The sequence below is a fragment of the Microtus oregoni genome, unplaced genomic scaffold (assembly GCF_018167655.1).
Source record: "Microtus oregoni isolate MIOR12 unplaced genomic scaffold, Mior012 000050F_001, whole genome shotgun sequence".
NCBI classification, from domain to species: domain Eukaryota; kingdom Metazoa; phylum Chordata; class Mammalia; order Rodentia; family Cricetidae; genus Microtus; species Microtus oregoni.
Window position 1 is genome coordinate 719,335 of NW_024543225.1, and position 17,923 is coordinate 737,257.

General features: G+C 39.2%; 1 protein-coding gene across 1 annotated transcript in view; it reads right to left on the reverse strand.

Moving 5' to 3' along the window:
• The window catches only part of Il1rapl2 (interleukin 1 receptor accessory protein like 2), a 597,452-nt gene that overhangs the window by 57,315 nt on the left and 522,214 nt on the right, over positions 1–17,923 (reverse strand). The window lies entirely within an intron of this gene.

A 17,923-nucleotide genomic window follows, 5' to 3' on the forward strand; every position in this document is an offset into this window, starting at 1 on the left:
GTAAATCTGGTGTCTTCTTTCAGTTGGCAACCTGTTTGTTACTATTGCAGTTGGGCCAGGCTGCCATGTCCAGGTTTTTGTGTAGGTAAAGGGGATCTGAACTTGGTCCTCTTGCTTATGTAGTAAGCAATTTATTTACTCAGCGATCTCCCTGGTCCTGGGACGGTTAATCTTGATTATCAACTTGATGAGACTAATAAATTTCTCAGGGATTAGTTAAGAAAACCTCTGTTTATGTTCCCAGTGACATTTCTAAGGAAAACTGGATTACAAAAGGGCTTTCATCTTTTTGGGTCTGGGTTACCTCACTCAGGATAGTGGCCCTATCCTATAGCCATACTGATGAATATCTTGCATATCACCATAGAACCTTCATCTGGCGATGGATGGAGATAGAGACAGAGACCAACATTGGAGCACCGGACTGAGCTCCCAAGGTCCCAATGAGAAGCAGAAGGAGGGAGAACATGAGCAAGGAAGTCAGGACCATGAGGGGTGCACCCACCCACTGAGACAGTGGGGCTGATCTATTTGGAGCTCACCAAGGCCAGCTGGACTGGGACTGAAAAAGCATGGGATAACCGGACTCTCTGAACATGGCGAACAATGAGGGCTGATGAGAAGCCAAGGGCAATGGCACTGGGTTTTGATCCTACTGCATGTACTGGCTTTGTGGGAGCCTAGCCTGTTTGGATGCTCACCTTGCTGGACCTGGATGGGGTGGGGAGGACCTTGGACTTTTCACAGGGCAGGGAAGCCTGACTGCTCTTTGGACTGGAGACGGAGGGGGACAGGAGTGGGGGAACGGGGAGAGGAGTAGGGGGTGGGGGAGGAAATGGGAGGGGAGGAGGCGGCAGAAATTTTTTTCAATAATAATAAAAAAAGAATAGAAAGAAAGAAAAGGGCTTTCAAACAACCACTGAAACCCTGGAGGGGTATGTTATGTGATTGCAAACGTGGAGTTTGCTGGAAGGTGGGTGGGTGGTTTAGCCTATTGGAATAAGTAGGTTTCTGGTGATAGGTCTTTGAGCTATTCCCGTCCTCCTTTGTGCGTGACTTGCTATTCATTTCCTATGTCAAGAAATAAAGAAGTGCTTCTTTCATTGCAGCCCTGCTCTCACCATGTTTTCTGCCCAAGTTTTTCAGGGGACAAAGCTACCAGGAACTGGACTTTATGAATGCATAAGCCTAAAAGCATCTTTCCCCCTTAAAAGTTATACGCAAAGGACAATGGCACGGGGGTTTGATCCTACATAATGTGATGGCTTTGTGGGAGCCCAGCCAGTTTGGATGTTCACCTTCCTAGATATGGACGGAGGTGGGAGGTCCTAGGTCTTACCACAGGGCAGAAAACCCTGACTGCTCTTTGGACTGGAGAGGGAGGGGGAAAGGAGTGGGGGGAGGGGGAGAAGGGTGGGAGGAGGGGGCGTAGGGGGGGAGGAGGGGGAGGGAAATGGGAGGCTGGGAGGAGGTGGAAACTTGTTTTTTTTTCTCCTTTTCTCAATAAAAAAAAAAGAAAGAAAAAAAAAGTTATATTACCCATTACTTTGATCACAGTGACAGAGCAGTCACTAATGGAAAACAGTCATTACTAGAAAATTTACCCTTTTTGTCCTAGACCCTACTCTTCTTTTCCTGGTTTTGGATACTAGGACTAGAGTTCTCTTGCCCTTGAACTCAAAGATAGCCACTAACAGTAATTTAAGATCTCTTTTGTCTTCAACTTCTTCATTGAGAGCTACACCAGAAGTTTCCCTGGTTCTAAGATTTTGAGTCTTGCTACTGTCTTGGTTGTTTATCACACAAAAGCTTGTTGTGGTTTGTTTCAATTTCCATAATCACATGCATTAATCCTCTTAATAAATTATCTTTCATCACATTGGTTCTGCCTCTCTGGAGGATCTTAAAATAAACTAAAATTAACATGTTGAATTACAAATATGTCTACAAATACAACCTCAGGAAAAACTCAATTTTGACATATATTCCATATTCTTTACATTACTTGCAGTGTTTAATAATTATAGAAACATTATATAACTTTGTTATGTAAATTTTAATTATATTTTTTTCATCATATATACAGGTATTTATAATTTTGATGGTATGAATTGTATGTTTTTTCCTGTAAAGTAAGTATGGGAAGAATGATATAGAAAATACAATGCTGGCGCTAGACACATGAATCAATCCACTTATAACTATATCACAGTATTTTAGTTAGGGTTTATATTGCTGCAATGAAGCATCAAAAAGCAAGTTGGGGAAGAAAGGGATTATTTGACTTACACTTCAACATTGCTGCCATTGCTGAAGGAAGTGAGGACAGAGACTCAAAAAGGGCAGGAGTTAATGCACAGGCCATGGAGGGGTGCTGTTTACTGGCCTGCTCCCCATGACTTGCTCAACCTGCCTTCTCATAGAATCCAGGACCACCGTCCCAGGGGTGTCACCACCCACAATAGGATGAGCCTTGTCCCCTTGATCACTACTTGAGAAAATACTTTACAGCTGCGTCTCATGGAGGCATTTCTTCCACTGAGGTCCCTTCCTCTCTGATGACTCTAGTTAGTATCAGGTTGACACACAAAACCAGCCAGCACACATAATTTTCTCCACAAATCACACTTTTCCATTGTTTAGAACACGAGACAAAACCACTTCAAAAATATTTTCCTTGTAGAGCTTTCATCCTTATTCTCTACCATAGACAAAGTCCTCATTCTATATTAAATTTATCAAAAGCTTTCATGTTCTAAATTATTACTTTCTCAATCAAAATATCTTTCAGCACCACAACTAGAAAATGACTTTCTTGGACATTTTTTTCATAAAGGAACAACTAAATAGGAGTTAGAGTCTATGTGAAGGCAAAGTAGAATACAAGGAACTCATAAACACAGAGATATTGGGCAATAGCCTGGGCTTAACCACATAAAGACATATATTGATGATATTTTATTATAATATTAATATATCCCCTCTCAAATTTCAGGTCCTGGACCTTAGAAATCTCCTATAGTTATCCAATTTGTCAAGGTCAAGAATCTGCACAATGTGATTAATACAAATTAGAGACTGTATCTTTAAACACATGCTTCATTTGAAGTTGGGTAAAAGTAAGATACTTGTGCATTATAGAAAGTACATTGGACTGAAATTCAAGAAATTTGGATCTTATATTTAAATCTGTCATGACCATAGCCCCTGAGCTGATACTCCTAACCTAACATTATATTAATTGCCTAAGGATGTAGTGAGGTTGGAAGATGGTAATAATTCTGGAAGCTCAAAGAAGACAATGTATATGAAAGTGTTTCATGAACTCAAAAACATTATTGGAAATTTAGCTCAGTATTTTCTGTCTTCTCAGACTTGATTGTCCATGGAGAAATTAAATTTGAGGAGAAGTCTGATATGGTCTTGAGACAGAGATATTTTCATTTGGACTGTGGCAATATTGTTTTCTTTTATTTATGAACATCTGTGGGACAATACTTTCAACATTTTCTTATAAATTTTTCTTGCATTTAGAATATGCATGATTCACCTGAAAAGAGCCTATGTTTTCTAAACCTGAAAATGTTTTTTTCCTATGCCTTTTGCCTTTCATTCTCATAACAAAACTAGTCTACAGTCCACAACTCCAGAGAACCTAGACAACAAAGAGGATCCTAAGAGCTACATACATGGATCTACATAGGAAGGAGAAAAAGATAAGATCTCTCGAGTAAATTGGGAGCATTGAGGTCACAGGAGAGAGTAGAAAGGGGAGAGGAGGAGAAGAGGGCAGTAGAGAAAAATGTGTAGCTCATTAAAAACAATAAAAAATAAACAAGATGACAGAAAAATTAATAGATCATGATAAACTTTATTATAAGAAATTTTAATCACTAAAACTACCAGTGTATACAATTATAGATATAAATATTGGTTATTATTCTTTTGGGCTATCTTGAAAATATATCTGATATATATCATCTAATTTACATATAGACACATTATATAATATATATTAAATATTCTACATATTTAATGTCTTTATATATTAAATTAAATGTCTACATATTAAAATATCTTTAAATGATTCTTAGTGTGTGGGTGTCCATGACTGGCATGATTTTAATCGAGAAAGGCAATTATTGTAGTGTTTAAAAAAGGGATCTTCTTGAGGTGCTCTATCAAAAATAACAGTGTCTGCCCTTTCCCTTGACACGACATCCAAAGAACTGGCCATTGAAGCAATTTGTCTTGTAAGTAATTTTTCTCTTCCCATCAGAAAGATCCTTCTTAAATAAACAGAAGAGACAGCTATTTCAGAAGTTTATTTTATACAGTGCTGAGTAAATATTCTGAAGCCTTATGCTGATGGCCCCAAACAGTAAAACTGTTCAGCCATCATCTGCCACATTGGAAGGATAGTTCCCAAGGGAGCTTTTATCATATAGTTATTTTCAGTATGTGCTAAAGAGAAGAGATCCTCGCTTGCAAGAGGCAGGGAAGGATCTCTGCATTGACTGGGCAATAAATCTAAAGCAGAACCTTTCTAGATATCTCTGATATGTGCCTGATGTATCAAATTCTATCGAGAAGTGGCATCTGTTAGCTATTCTATTGTTTTGTCTCTAGACAGTTTGAAGGTCATTTTTTTTATTGATAAAAGGAGAAAAAGGAAAAAAAACAAGTTTCCACCTCCTCCCAGCCTCCCATTTCCCTCCCCCTCCTCCCACCCTTCTCCCCCTCCTCCCACCATTCTCCCCCTCCCCCCACTCCTTTCCCCCTCCCTCTCCAGTCCAAAGAGCAGTCAGGGTTTTCTGCCCTGTGGTAAGTCCTAGGTCCTGCCCCCTCTGTCCATATCTAGGAAGGTGAACATCCAAACTGGCTAGGCTCCCACAAAGCCAGCACATTAAGCAGGATCAAAACCCCATGCCATTGTCTTTTGCTTCTCATCAGCCCTCATTGTTCGCCATGTTCAGAGAGTCCAGTTTTATCCCATGCTTTTTCAGTCACAGTCCAGCTGGCCTTGGTGAGCTCCAATAGATCAGCCCCACTGTCTCAGTGGGTGGGTGCACCCCTCGTGGTCCCGACTTCTTTGCTCATGTTCTCCCTCCTTCTGCTCCTCATTGGGACCTTGGGAGCTCTGTCCAGTGCTCCAGTGTGGGTCTCTGTCTCTATCTCTATCCATCACCAGATGAAGGTTCTATGATGATATGCAAGATACAAGGGTCATACCTAAATATAATAAAAGCTATATACAGCAAGCCGACAGCTAACATCAAATTAAATGGAGAGAAACTCAAAGCCATCCCGCTTAACTCAGGAACATGACAAGGCTGTCCACTCTCGCCATACCTCTTCAATATAGTGCTTGAAGTTCAACAATAGCAATAAGACAACATAATGGGATCAAGGGGATTCGAACTGGAAAGGAAGAAGTTAAACTTTCGTTATTAGCAGATGATATGATAGTGTACTTAAGTGACCCCCAAAACTCCACCAAAGAACTTTTACAGCTGATAAACAGACTTGGGAATGTGGCAGGATACAAGATCAACTCCAAAAAAATCAGTCGCCCTCTTATACACAAAGGATATGGAAGCAGAGAGGGAAATCAGAGAAGCCTCACCATTCACGATAGCCACAAACAGCATAAAATATCTTGGGGTAAATCTAACCAGGGAAGTGAAAGATCTATTTGACAAGAACTTTAAGGCATTGAAGAAAGAAATTGAAGAGGATACCAAAAAATGGATGGACCTCCCTTGCTCTTGGATTGGGAGGATCAACATAGTAAAAATGGCAATTCTACCAAAGGCAATTTATAGATTCAATGCAATCCCCATCAAGATCCCATCAAAATTCTTCACAGATTTGGAGAGGACAATAATCAACTTTATATGGAAAAACAAAAAACCCAGGATAGCCAAAACAATCCTATACAATAAAGGATCTTCTGGAGGCATTACCATCCCTGACTTCAAACTCTATTACAGAGCTACAGTAATGAAAACAGTGTGGTACTGGCATAAAAACAGAGAAGTCGACCAATGGAATCGTATAGAAGACCCGGATTTTATCCCACAAACCTATGAACACCTCATTTTTGATAAAGGAGCTAAAAGTATACAATGGAAGAAAGAAGGCATCTTCAACAAATGGTGCTGGCACAACTGGATGTCAACCTGTAGAAGAATGAAAATAGACCCATATCTATCACCGTGCACAAAACTCAAGTCCAAATGGATTAAAGACCTCAATATCAGCCCGAACACACTGAACCTGATAGAAGAGAAAGTGGGAAACACCCTACAACAGATGGGCACAGGAGATCGCTTCCTATGTATAACCCCAGAAGCACAGACATTAAGGGCAACATTGAATAAATGGGACCTACTTAAACTGAGAAGCTTCTGTAAAGCAAAGGAAATGGTCACTAAGACACAAAGGCAACCTACTGACTGGGAGAAGATCTTCACCAACCCCGCAACAGACAAAGGTCTGATCTCCAAAATATATAGAGAACTCAAGAAACTAGACTTTAAAATGCTAATTAACCCATTTAAAAAATGGGGCACTGATCTGAACAGAGAATTCTCAACAGAAGAAGTTCAAATGGCCAAAAGACACTTAAAGTCGTGCTCAACTTCCTTAGCAATCAGGGAAATGCAAATCAAAACAACTTTGAGATATCATCTTACACCTGTCAGAATGGCTAACGTCAAAAACACAAAGGATAGCCTTTGCTGGAGAGGCTGTGGAGGAAGGGGTACCCTCATCCATTGCTGGTGGGAATGCAATCTTGTGCAACCACTGTGGAAATCAGTGTTTCAGTTTCTCAGGAAATTTGGGATCAACTTACCCCTGGACCCAGCAATACCACTCCTGGGAATATACCCAAGAGATGCTCTATCATATGACAAAAGCATTTGTTCAACTATTTTCATAGCAGTATTATTTGTAATAGCCAGAACCTGGAAACAACCTAGATGCCCTTCAATGGAAGAATGGATGAAGAAAGTATGGAATATATACACATTAGAGTACTACACTGCGGTAAAAAAAAAATGACTTCTCGAATTTTGCATGCAAATGGATGGAAATAGAAAACACTATCCTGAGTGAGGTGTCCCAGACCCAAAAAGATGAACATGGGATGTACTCGCTCATAATTGGTTTCTAGCCATAAAGAAGTGCCACGGAGTCTACAATAGGTGAACCTAAAGAAGCTAAGTAAGAAGGTGAACCCAAGGAAAAACATATAGTTATCCTCTTAGCTAAGGGAAGTAGACCAAATTGCGGGGAGAAAATTGAGATCTTGGGGGTGGGGTGGGATGGGGGTAAGGGGAGATGGGGAGAGAAAAGGTAGAAGGGAAGGAGGGGGGACTTGGGGAATCAGGAGAATTGGGATAAAGGAAAGGTGGATAGGGGAGCAAGGAACCACAATTCTTAGTTAAGGGAGCCACTTTAGGGTGGGCAAGAGACTTGACCCTAGAGGGGCTCCCAAGTGCCCCAGATGAGGTTCCCAGTTAGTTCCTTGGGCAGCTGAGGATTGGGAACCTGAAATGACCCTATCCTAGAGCAATACTGACGAATATCTTGCATATCATCATAGAACCTTCATCTGGTGATGGATAGAGATAGAGACAGAGACCCACACAGGAGCACTGGACTGAACTCCCAAGGTCCCAATGAGGAGCAGAAGGAGGGAGAACATGAGCAAAGAAGTCGGGACCACGAGGCGTGCACCCACCCACTGAGACAGTGGAGCTGATCTACTGGGAGCTCACCAAGGCCAGCTGGACTGTGACCGAAAAAGCATGGGATAAAACCGGACTCTCTGAACATGGCGAACAATGAGGGCTGATGAGACGCCAAGGACAATGGCACGGGGTTTTGATCCTACTTAATGTGCTGGCTTTGTGGGAGCCTAGCCAGTTTGGATGTTCACCTTCCTTGATATGGACGGAGGGGGGAGGACCTAGGACTTTCCACAGGGCAGGGAACCCGGACTGCTCTGTGGACTGGAGAGGGAGGGGGAGAGGATTGGGGGGAGGGGGAGAAGGGTGGGAGGAGGGGGAGGGAAATGGGAGGCTGGGAGGTGGTGGAAACTTGTTTTTTTTCTTCTTTTCTCGATAAAAAAAAAATTAAAAAAAAAAAGATCCCATCAAAATTCTTCACAGATCTGGAGAGGACAATAATCAACTTTATTTGGAAAAACAAAAAACCCAGGATAGCCAAAACAATCCTATACAATAAAGGATCTTCTGGAGGCATTACCATCCCTGACTTCAAACTCTATTACAGAGCTACAGTAATGAAAACAGTGTGGTACTGGCATAAAAACAGAGAAGTCGACCAATGGAATCGTATAGAAGACCCGGATTTTAACCCACAAACCTATGAACACCTCATTTTTGATAAAGGAGCTAAAAGTATACAATGGAAGAAAGAAGGCATCTTCAACAAATGGTGCTGGCACAACTGGATGTCAACCTGTAGAAGAATGAAAATAGACCCATATCTATCACCGTGCACAAAACTCAAGTCCAAATGGATTAAAGACCTCAATATCAGCCCGAACACACTGAACCTGATAGAAGAGAAAGTGGGAAATACCCTACAACAGATGGGCACAGGAGATCGCTTCCTATGTATAACCCCAGAAGCACAAACATTAAGGGCAACATTGAATAAATGGGACCTCCTAAAACTGAGAAGCTTCTGTAAAGCAAAGGAAATGGTCACTAAGACAAAAAGGCAACCTACTGACTGGGAGAAGATCTTCACCAACCCCGCAACAGACAAAGGTCTGATCTCCAAAATATATAGAGAACTCATGAAGGTCATTTTATAACTGAAGAGATAGCCAATTGACATTTACATTCAAGCAGTCAGACGATTATCAAAATAGGAGAACTTTATCAGTTTATTCCTCAGTACTAATTAATAAGGTAGGCAAGGTTTATTCTATTTTATTTTTTTCAAAGTAGAGTACATGAATTGGACTGGTTCTCCTTTGCCTTAGCTTACTTCAATTTTCTTTCTCAAAGAGCTTTCTGAGAATCAACATTTCAAAGATTGCTTTGAGACCTTGAAAATCTAGCAATCATTACCAGCTTAATTATTTTGACATTTATTACTGTACCAGATCTTGTCTTGAAACCGATGTACTCAAGCTAAGGATGGGCTCAGGAGGAATGTCTCTAAAGTGGTAGTACAAATATTTATATCCCATAAGAGCCCAAATCAAAGATTCTCTTCTCATCTCCCCTCCTTTCCCTTTCTGTCACCTATTTCCTTCCTTTCTCAACCCCCTACCACCTGCCTTCCCATTCTCCCTCTTCTGGAGATTGAACCATTGGTAATTTTTCTACTGTCCCTCAGCTTGGACTTCATCATATGATTATGATGTAAGAAAATCAAAATGCAATGATGTCTGTGACAGCTGTAGTGGCTGTATGGTTTGTGTGGCCCTGTGTGCCCGTGGGTGTCTGTGTAGCATGGGTATTTGTAGGTAGAGGGGAAAGAGTATGGATGGAATCCACATCTTATTATTACAAACTGTTCTGTATAACAAAGATATCCTTCAGTAGTTTACTGACAAATAATGAACAACTGGTGTCTTAGATATAAGTATACATGCACCACAGAAATTTCTTATATACTTTACTGGTAATAAAAGATGGAAACACAATTTATACATGATGATAAGAATAAATGTAATGTTTTTGTGAGTATTGTGTATTCAATAGTCTCACAGGATACTTTCATTTATTTGTAGAATTATTGTTTATAGAATCTGTGCTTGCAATGATAAATTACTAAAGTCCAAATATGAGTATTGATCCATATCTTCTCTGACATTAATGAGAAAGTTGAAAGTAAGACAATAAATGGATTTCTGAACTTCTCATATTTTTCAGGTGTGTGACTGACAAGCTTCAATGACTTTGATAACAGATTCATTCTATTTTGCATTTCAAATCCAGATAATTACTCCTTGAAGAGCTTTAAAAGATCCTGAGATTGACTTAGCAGATATGAGAGTACTGCAAGCCAGGGTGAAAATAGAAAAGGCATTTCATTTTCCACACATCTTAATGTCTTCCTGTAACAGGATTTCTAAGAATTTATCACGGGCAACAATTTGCTATTATTAAATATAGTTATCCCATCTCTAAATTGCAATTTTTATATAGGCCACGAGTAACCATCTTTTTGGCCACAGTTTTCTACATCCTTACTTTTTATCTTTTAACACTGTCCAAAATCTTCTAATGCCTCTGCAATTACTCTAGCATCCCTAATTCACAGAAAGGGTCTTTTCTCATTTGTGCTGTTGAAAGCACTCTCATCGTAGCTAATTTTTTGTAAGGTCTGTATTTTCATAACTGTGTGCTCATCCATGTTTGGGATTATTTTTGGTGAGTACCTTGGGAGCTCAGAACTGTAGTGGAATCACAGCATTGCCAAGCTTGCCTCTTCCTATCTCAGTGGCATGGAAAGAGGTTTTTCTGGCTTTCTTTGCTTTCAGGTTTATTCACTTATGTAATGTATGAATCTTAATTTCATATGCTTGTTAACTATAGGTTATCCAGATCTAATGTATCTTGAATGTATCTGTCAGTTTCTAGCTATGGCTCCAGATGGAGTGTGAATTTCCTGAAACAATGAACGGGTTTTTCTAGCACTGTGTGTAGCTTATGGGTTTTCAGTCATTACAGAATATCTAAGCATCTAGATCCACACTTTTTTAAATATCATGTGCAGAACTCAAGACTCCTCAGGCTCATATCTGGTTGTGATGTCTGCTGGAACTATTCCCTTTCTCTGGTTTTGAGTTACCTTTTCTTTCTCAAAACCTCATACTTGCCTTACTTGCTTTTAAAGTTCAATGAACACATAAACTGTTGTTTTTAAAGTATAACTTTTCAGTGACTACAAGATGATTGTCTTTAACATATCAATTAAGTCTGAGTTAAATTGAGTTGCTGTCTGAATATCTACCATAGAAATCTGTAAATTGTGTAACATCAGCTGGAATGATGCTAATTTTTTATTTCATTTTTGGAAAGTTGTTAAAGTTGTCTTCTTACTGCTAGCATAAGCAGAGATCTGATGTGGGATTCCTCTAAGAGATGTGAATACTATTGGTTCATAAAGAAACTGTCTTGGGCCTATGCAGGGAAGAGAGATAGACGGGGAGGGGACTAAAGTTACTGCTGTGAGGAAGAAGGAGGAGTCAAGGAAAAGCCATGTAGCACCATCAGACACAGACACCGAAACTTTACCCGGTAAGCCATAGCCATGTGGTGATACACAGATTAATTGAGATGGGTCAAATCAAGATGTAAGAGTTAACCAATAAAAAGATAGATACTAATGGGCCAAGCAGTGATTTAAATGATACAGTTTCTGTGTGATTATTTCAGGGCTGAGAAGTCGGGAACCAACAAGTGACCTCCTCCAACAGAGATCATCCTTTCTTTTATAGGATCACTTAGATTTGGCTTTCACAAGATAAGATGAAAAAGAGAGAGGACAGTCATGATGTCAACATAAAAGCTGTCCCATTTCCTGCTGTGCTTTATGTACTTAAGTTGATTCATTTCAAGAGGGCTATTCACTTCTCAAGAAGGAAATCCACTATCAGGGCACACATGACTGTGTGCCCTGGTGAGCAAGTCCTGAACTTTACTTTGTAGAATAATCAATGTCGGGACACACAGAGGCACACTGCCTTTGGATGTAAGATATAGTTAAGAATTTTGGTTCCTAAAAATGTCACTTCCTATGCCTAATCAAGTCTGCTTTTCTTTAGGATAGATTAAGGGTGGACTAATAATTTGTAAATGTCTCACTAGAAGTGTTTGTATCAAATGTCTAATGTCTGTATTTGAAGTCCACTGTATCAGGAAGGCAAATACTGGCTGTAGCTCTAGTCTAGCTTGAAAATCTGAGCTAGATCTATAATCAGGCAAGTGCAAGGGCCTGGATTGTAGTCCCAGCTCAAGAAAAAGTTAAAGAAATAATAAATTACAAGTTTAAGAAAAGAGAAAGGTCCAAGGTTTTCTTTCCTGAAATGGAGGGCAGCATACATTGTCCTGTTTTGATAATAAAATTAAGATTTTCCCTTCCTCTGTATGTATATATGAGTCTGTGCACATACACACATGCATACACCCACGCCACTGCATCTTATTCCTTTCCTTCACTCTGATGTTCCATTCCTTACATTAGCCTTTCTTATCTCTCATCCTACAGGTTAAGTGCCTACTTGAAACCAAAAGTATACTGATGAAACCACTGGTGTCTTTCTTTACTCTGAGACTCCGGTCTCAAATCAACTGACTGGGTTATTAAGGTTTATAAACAAGGCCAGAGATAAATTAAGTGGCTTTACTGAGGTCAAAGTTGGAACCAGAAGAAAGGATGCATCATTTCTAATTCATTTATTCTAATATGTAGCAGTGTTTAACGGACTAGATACAAAGTTGTCATTCCACTAGTACACACCTAGAAAAGAAAGGAGCTTCTGCCTTCCACAGTGATCTTATGCAGCCTTTTCTAAACCTTTTTTTTTTAAGGAGAGGTCCTTTACTCACAATTCTCCAAATTTAAGTTAGATGCTGACATCACTATGCGACATCCTGAATTATAGTTGATAGTGAGCATAAGTAAAGTTTTAAAAAATGCATTTCTTATACTAATTTCCAAAGGGATTAAAGACCAATGACACAATAAGGCATATAAGCTTGTTGTCCAAGATGGTCAAAACCTCAGAAATACGGTGTTTACTATCCAGGAAACAATAAGACTTTATGGTGAAGAAAAGTAAATACTGACATTAATTGACCCGGGAATAAAGAAGACTGGGAAAAACACATTGGTATCTTTGGGCAAGAATAATTATTAGCAAGAGAAGGAGGAGTGTGGAGAGAATGGGACAGAGACAAAGAGGAGGGAGGGACCAGGTACAGAGCACATAGCGGGTGCCTTAAACTTTCTATTTGTGTGTACATGTGTATGTGTGTGTTTGTGCACATTCGTGCATGCATCTATATGTTTAAGAAATCCTTTTTGAGGATAACAAAGAACAAGGGAATAGTTACTTGCCTATACTATAGGGAAGTAGAACAGCATTGGTTTCAAAGTAATATGAGAAAGAACAGTTTTCACAGTTTCAAGTGATGAGCTGACACTGGTCCACAGTTGATTCAGTGTGACAAATGTTGTGATGCCACGCAGAGAATGAAGTGTTTAGATGAATTGACTTGATGAATTGCCAAGTAGCCTCAATCCCGATAAGTTTCTCTTGTTCTAGGGTGAATGACCAGAACCTCCATTTTAACTACCCAACATGTCCATAACTTAGCGTAGTTTTCTTTCCTCCATTCTCCTCAGACTAAAGACCTGTGGGCTCCGTAAATATCCTGTGCTCTCAGTCATATCTGCCATCCAAAGTCTCTTTGCAGAGGTGAGGCACAAGGTTATGGAATGGGTAGTGCAGTCAGAACACTGAATCTGTGGCTTCAGCCTTCCCACCATGTTGCTGTTTTTTTTTTTTTAAATAACTCCACTCTCTCAACGAGCTTCAGTTATTTTCTTCTAAAAACTGATAGACAATTAAGAAATTCTCTAAACTTTCTTCCAAGTCTAACTTTTTCAAACTTTACACGATTTTTCTAGAATAATATGTTTTAGACTTTGAAAGGTGTGACGAACTATTTCACTCCACTTCCACCCATCTAGAAAAAGCACTTGCTGATTAGTTGAAGGTCCCAGGACCATGGTGTGTTGTTTTGCTTGCCTGCTGTCTCTGGACTCTCAATTCCTCTATATTCCCTACTCGGACTGTTTCTTTCAGAGTGGGCTTCCTGCCTATTAGCACTACTTTGCCTTGAACCCTGTTTCTAGCCTCTGGCTCCTTGGTGCTTATATTGCCTCTGATGATCTTGGCTTATGGCCTGCTTTCCTTGACCCAGTGCTCTCCAGATCTCAGCTTGACAGAGGGATTTTTTAAGTTCTCTGGGGTAGGGGAGAAGATAAAGTCCTTGGATATTAGCTTATTATGGACTTATGAGTCCAACTCATTCACAGCAAAATGAGATGTCAGGAGAGTTGAATGATGCAGGTCCTCTGTGAGTGTGCATTCAAGAAGATGTAGAGTTCCAAAAGAATTCATTTGGACTGAATTAATAGTTCAAAATTAAATACCCATTATTTTTTATATTATGCTAAGTGGAGGGAAAAAGTCAGACCACTTTGCTTGCTTTGAGATAACAGGACATCACATTTTAAAATTTCTCATACGGATTTAGAAATCTAGGTTAGTAGCAAAGTCAGTCTATACAGAACAGCAGTAAACACAGAACACTGGATCACCATGACTTTTGAAAGAAGTTACTTTTGTCATTTGAAAACACTTGATTGAAAATTGAAATTTGTTTTTTTTTTTTTCTGTTTGCCCTCTGCATCATCAAAAATAGGTTTGAATCCCTTACTGATAAGATAACAATTCCTGGTACTACAAAAATCTTGCTAGTCAAATCCCACTGTACAAGTTTGGGGAGAAACACATCCCTACTGCAGCGTTTCTTACTGCGTAGCTGAAGACTGACTCGGGGCTTAGACGGCGGCTGCAGAAAAGACCGCTGTGGTTTTTCTAGACATTATGGTGTGATCTAAATTGTGGCTATGGGAACCTTCAAAGAATCTTCAAAAAATAAAAACAGAATCCAATATGCCAAGGGTTTAACACGGGTACCATTCACTTTGAAGCCTCTCACTTGCTGTCTGCAGACTATCTTTGGAAAAAATAATGCTTAAAATAATCCCGCAAAGATCCTCTGATCCTTCAGAAAATGGAAATATCAAGGTTTAATGTCCAGTTGAGAAAATGAAATATAAAGCTGTCCACAGACTACATATCAGATTTTGGCGACTTTATTGATTTTCTGAATTTCTGTAATAGATCTTTTGGCCTCTGAATTTCCTCTCACCACAAATACCTGTAGTCTCAGTATTAAGTATGCTCTCATTTATAGCCTACTTGATTGGCATTACTTCACCCTTTACCAAATGCCAGCTTAAATTCATAGACACCAAAATCAAGCTCCCTTTTCATCTATCTTACCTAGTGTACACTCACCTCTCCTTTCTTCTACATTCTGTTTTCATATGGCCACAGGGGTTAAAAGCTGAGATATGCTCTAATTTATAGGATTATTGCAACAAGAATAAGCAAAGTACTTAGTATGTTCAGTACATTTTAATTCTCACATAAAGTTGGTATTAAGGCATTATTATCATCAGCTCACAATAAGCATACAGATGTAGGAAAAAGGTTAAACAATTTGTTCAAAATCATAAATATCATTTAGCTGATACTTATAATCAGACAGATTGGAGAGTCAAAGATTATAGCCAATCAGACAGATTGGAGAGTCAAAGATCATAACCACTCTTCTCTGTTGCATTTTTACAAATACATGTTTCTTCTTCCCAAGTAAATGTTATATTCTTTAAAGGTTGACCCATATCTTCTTTTTACATGCATTCATTTCTTGTGTGTGTGTGTGTGTATGCATATGCAATAGCACATGTGTGAAGGGCAGAGGACGAGTTTCAGAAGTCAGTTCTCACACTTTTTCTTTACAGTGACTAGCAAGGTATAGTAAGCATACTGCAATAGTATCTGCTTGATTTTGAAAAGCATAGCTTAATTTTCTTAATTCTATTTATTTTAATTGAGTTTGTTTTGTTGAGCTAAATTTGTCTTGTAAGTTATGACAAATCCACTTTGGCATAAGGCAAGGTAAGAATAGTGGCAAGTCAGTGCCTTGCAGTTCATGATATTTCTTTCTTTCATTTATGCTTTTTTAAAAAAAGTATTTATTTACTTAATCCTAAATATTAAGCTTATTAGACAACTTCACAAATGAATAAAATATACACTAATCACACTTAGCCTCTAACTTCTCTTACTCTCATTCTACTTCTGTTCACCCTTCCTTCCCACAAATCTTCCTCTTTCTGGTTTGCTTTTATTTATGACCTATGTCATTTAAACAAGATTGTCCCCTTGAATCTGGGATTGGAGTTATCCAATGAAGCATGGAGAAACCACTAGTGGTGATACTACTAAAGATAATGATTCGCTTTCCCAAGAATATATCAGCAGTTAATAGTTCCCCAGGGAAGAGCAGGGCCCCATGAGGTTTTTCTCCACCCATGACTGAATGTCCAGAGGCCCAAGCTTATGCAGGCCTTGTACAGGCTATTGTAGCATCAATAAGTTTACTATTACAAGGGCTACATCATGTCCAAATGAGAGCATTTGATTATCCCTCACACCTTACCATTTTGATGAGGAAGGAGGGAGAAAGAAAAGAGAAGAGAAGAAAATAGATGTTATCTGTGTTTTTGTCCTTGAAAAAGTTCCCTCATAGCAAGGTCACAAATGAAGCAGGTGACAGGAGGTGGATGTCACTGTTTATATGCTTGTGCAAATCATCCAAACCATACTGCTGTGTTTAGGTAATGCTAACTGTAGAATGGCCTCTATGTCTTTTTGTTTGCATTTTAGAGTTTGCCTGGAAATGTCCCATGCGTATGGAATATTTCCTTCCCTATGGTCAATAATTCTAGAGGACAGAAGAGAGGCCAATGGATCCAGAAAGGCATATTAGAAAAGATACACTCTGCTCATGGAAAAGGTTCAACTGATGAGTTTTCTTCTTGGCAACAGAAGGCGATTTATGTAAGGTACGGGAAACAGGGATTTAAAGTGAGTTATTAGTTATATCACCACATACAAGAAGCTATGTTCTCTTTAGGCCTCTGCTCCAGAGCATCATTATGGAAAGGAATCTAGACAATTAGCATTGTTTCCTTGTCTAATTCTTTGTACCTTCTATGATGAAAACCATTGTGTGATTTCATAAAATAAGGCCCAGTTATTTGAAACCATGAGCTGCAGGTTCAAAGGTGTAATTTCAAAGTATTTCATGAAATAGACATTTTTCCTTGAAAATTAATGTGCATATTTAGTGGGCTAATACAAGGAGTAACACAACTGCTAAGCAATAAGAATTGTTTCACACAGCAGAGCTTCCTAAAATTCTTCATTATAAATTAATCCACTCAGTTCCCAAAGTAGCTGTCCAATAATCTTGCACTTTCTGCATCTAAAATTCTCCCAGATCCACAGGGAATATGTTTGTCTCATCCTATCTTCTGGATCTAGCCCTATATTCTGCATTTCTTCTCTGCATTTCTTTTTCAGTGTCTATAAACTATCAACTTTTACTATAAAGTAGTGCTTATAATTTTTTCCTATTCGGTAACTTCCCAATTATAGCATTACTTGCTTTCTAAGCATCTTGCGAGGAGGTTTCTAGTTTCAGTTTTATAGGGTTATTCTGTCTTGCTCCACAAACATGCCACTTCATTTGAATAAACATATAGCAAGTACGCCCTGTGTGGAAAACCCTTTCCTGGTGTTCATCAGCTATAATTCAAAAAAAAAAAATCACAGTCATCTATGCTTCCAAGAATTTTGGTGTCATGAAGGACTCTTTATCAAAGACAGTTTTATGGTATGGGGGGGCACTGGTTTTATTTTCATGTATGTGGGTAAAACCTTCAGAACGTTTTGCTAGTCTCCTTGGTGCAGGACCATCCCTTGTACTACTCCCAATGTCCCACAGTGAGACTGTTGTACGAGTAGAATATCAGGGGGGACCTAGTTTGGGAAATAAAGTCTCAGAGCTGATTCTTTCTGTCACACCCTCTTCTCCGTTTGACAGGAGCCAAGGCGACCTCAACATTCCTTCACTCCAGCCCATTCTCCGCACATCCTTTCGTTAACTGTCAGGAGTCAAAAGCCTGATTAAAAGCAAGTTTTCTCCAAACAGTTCTC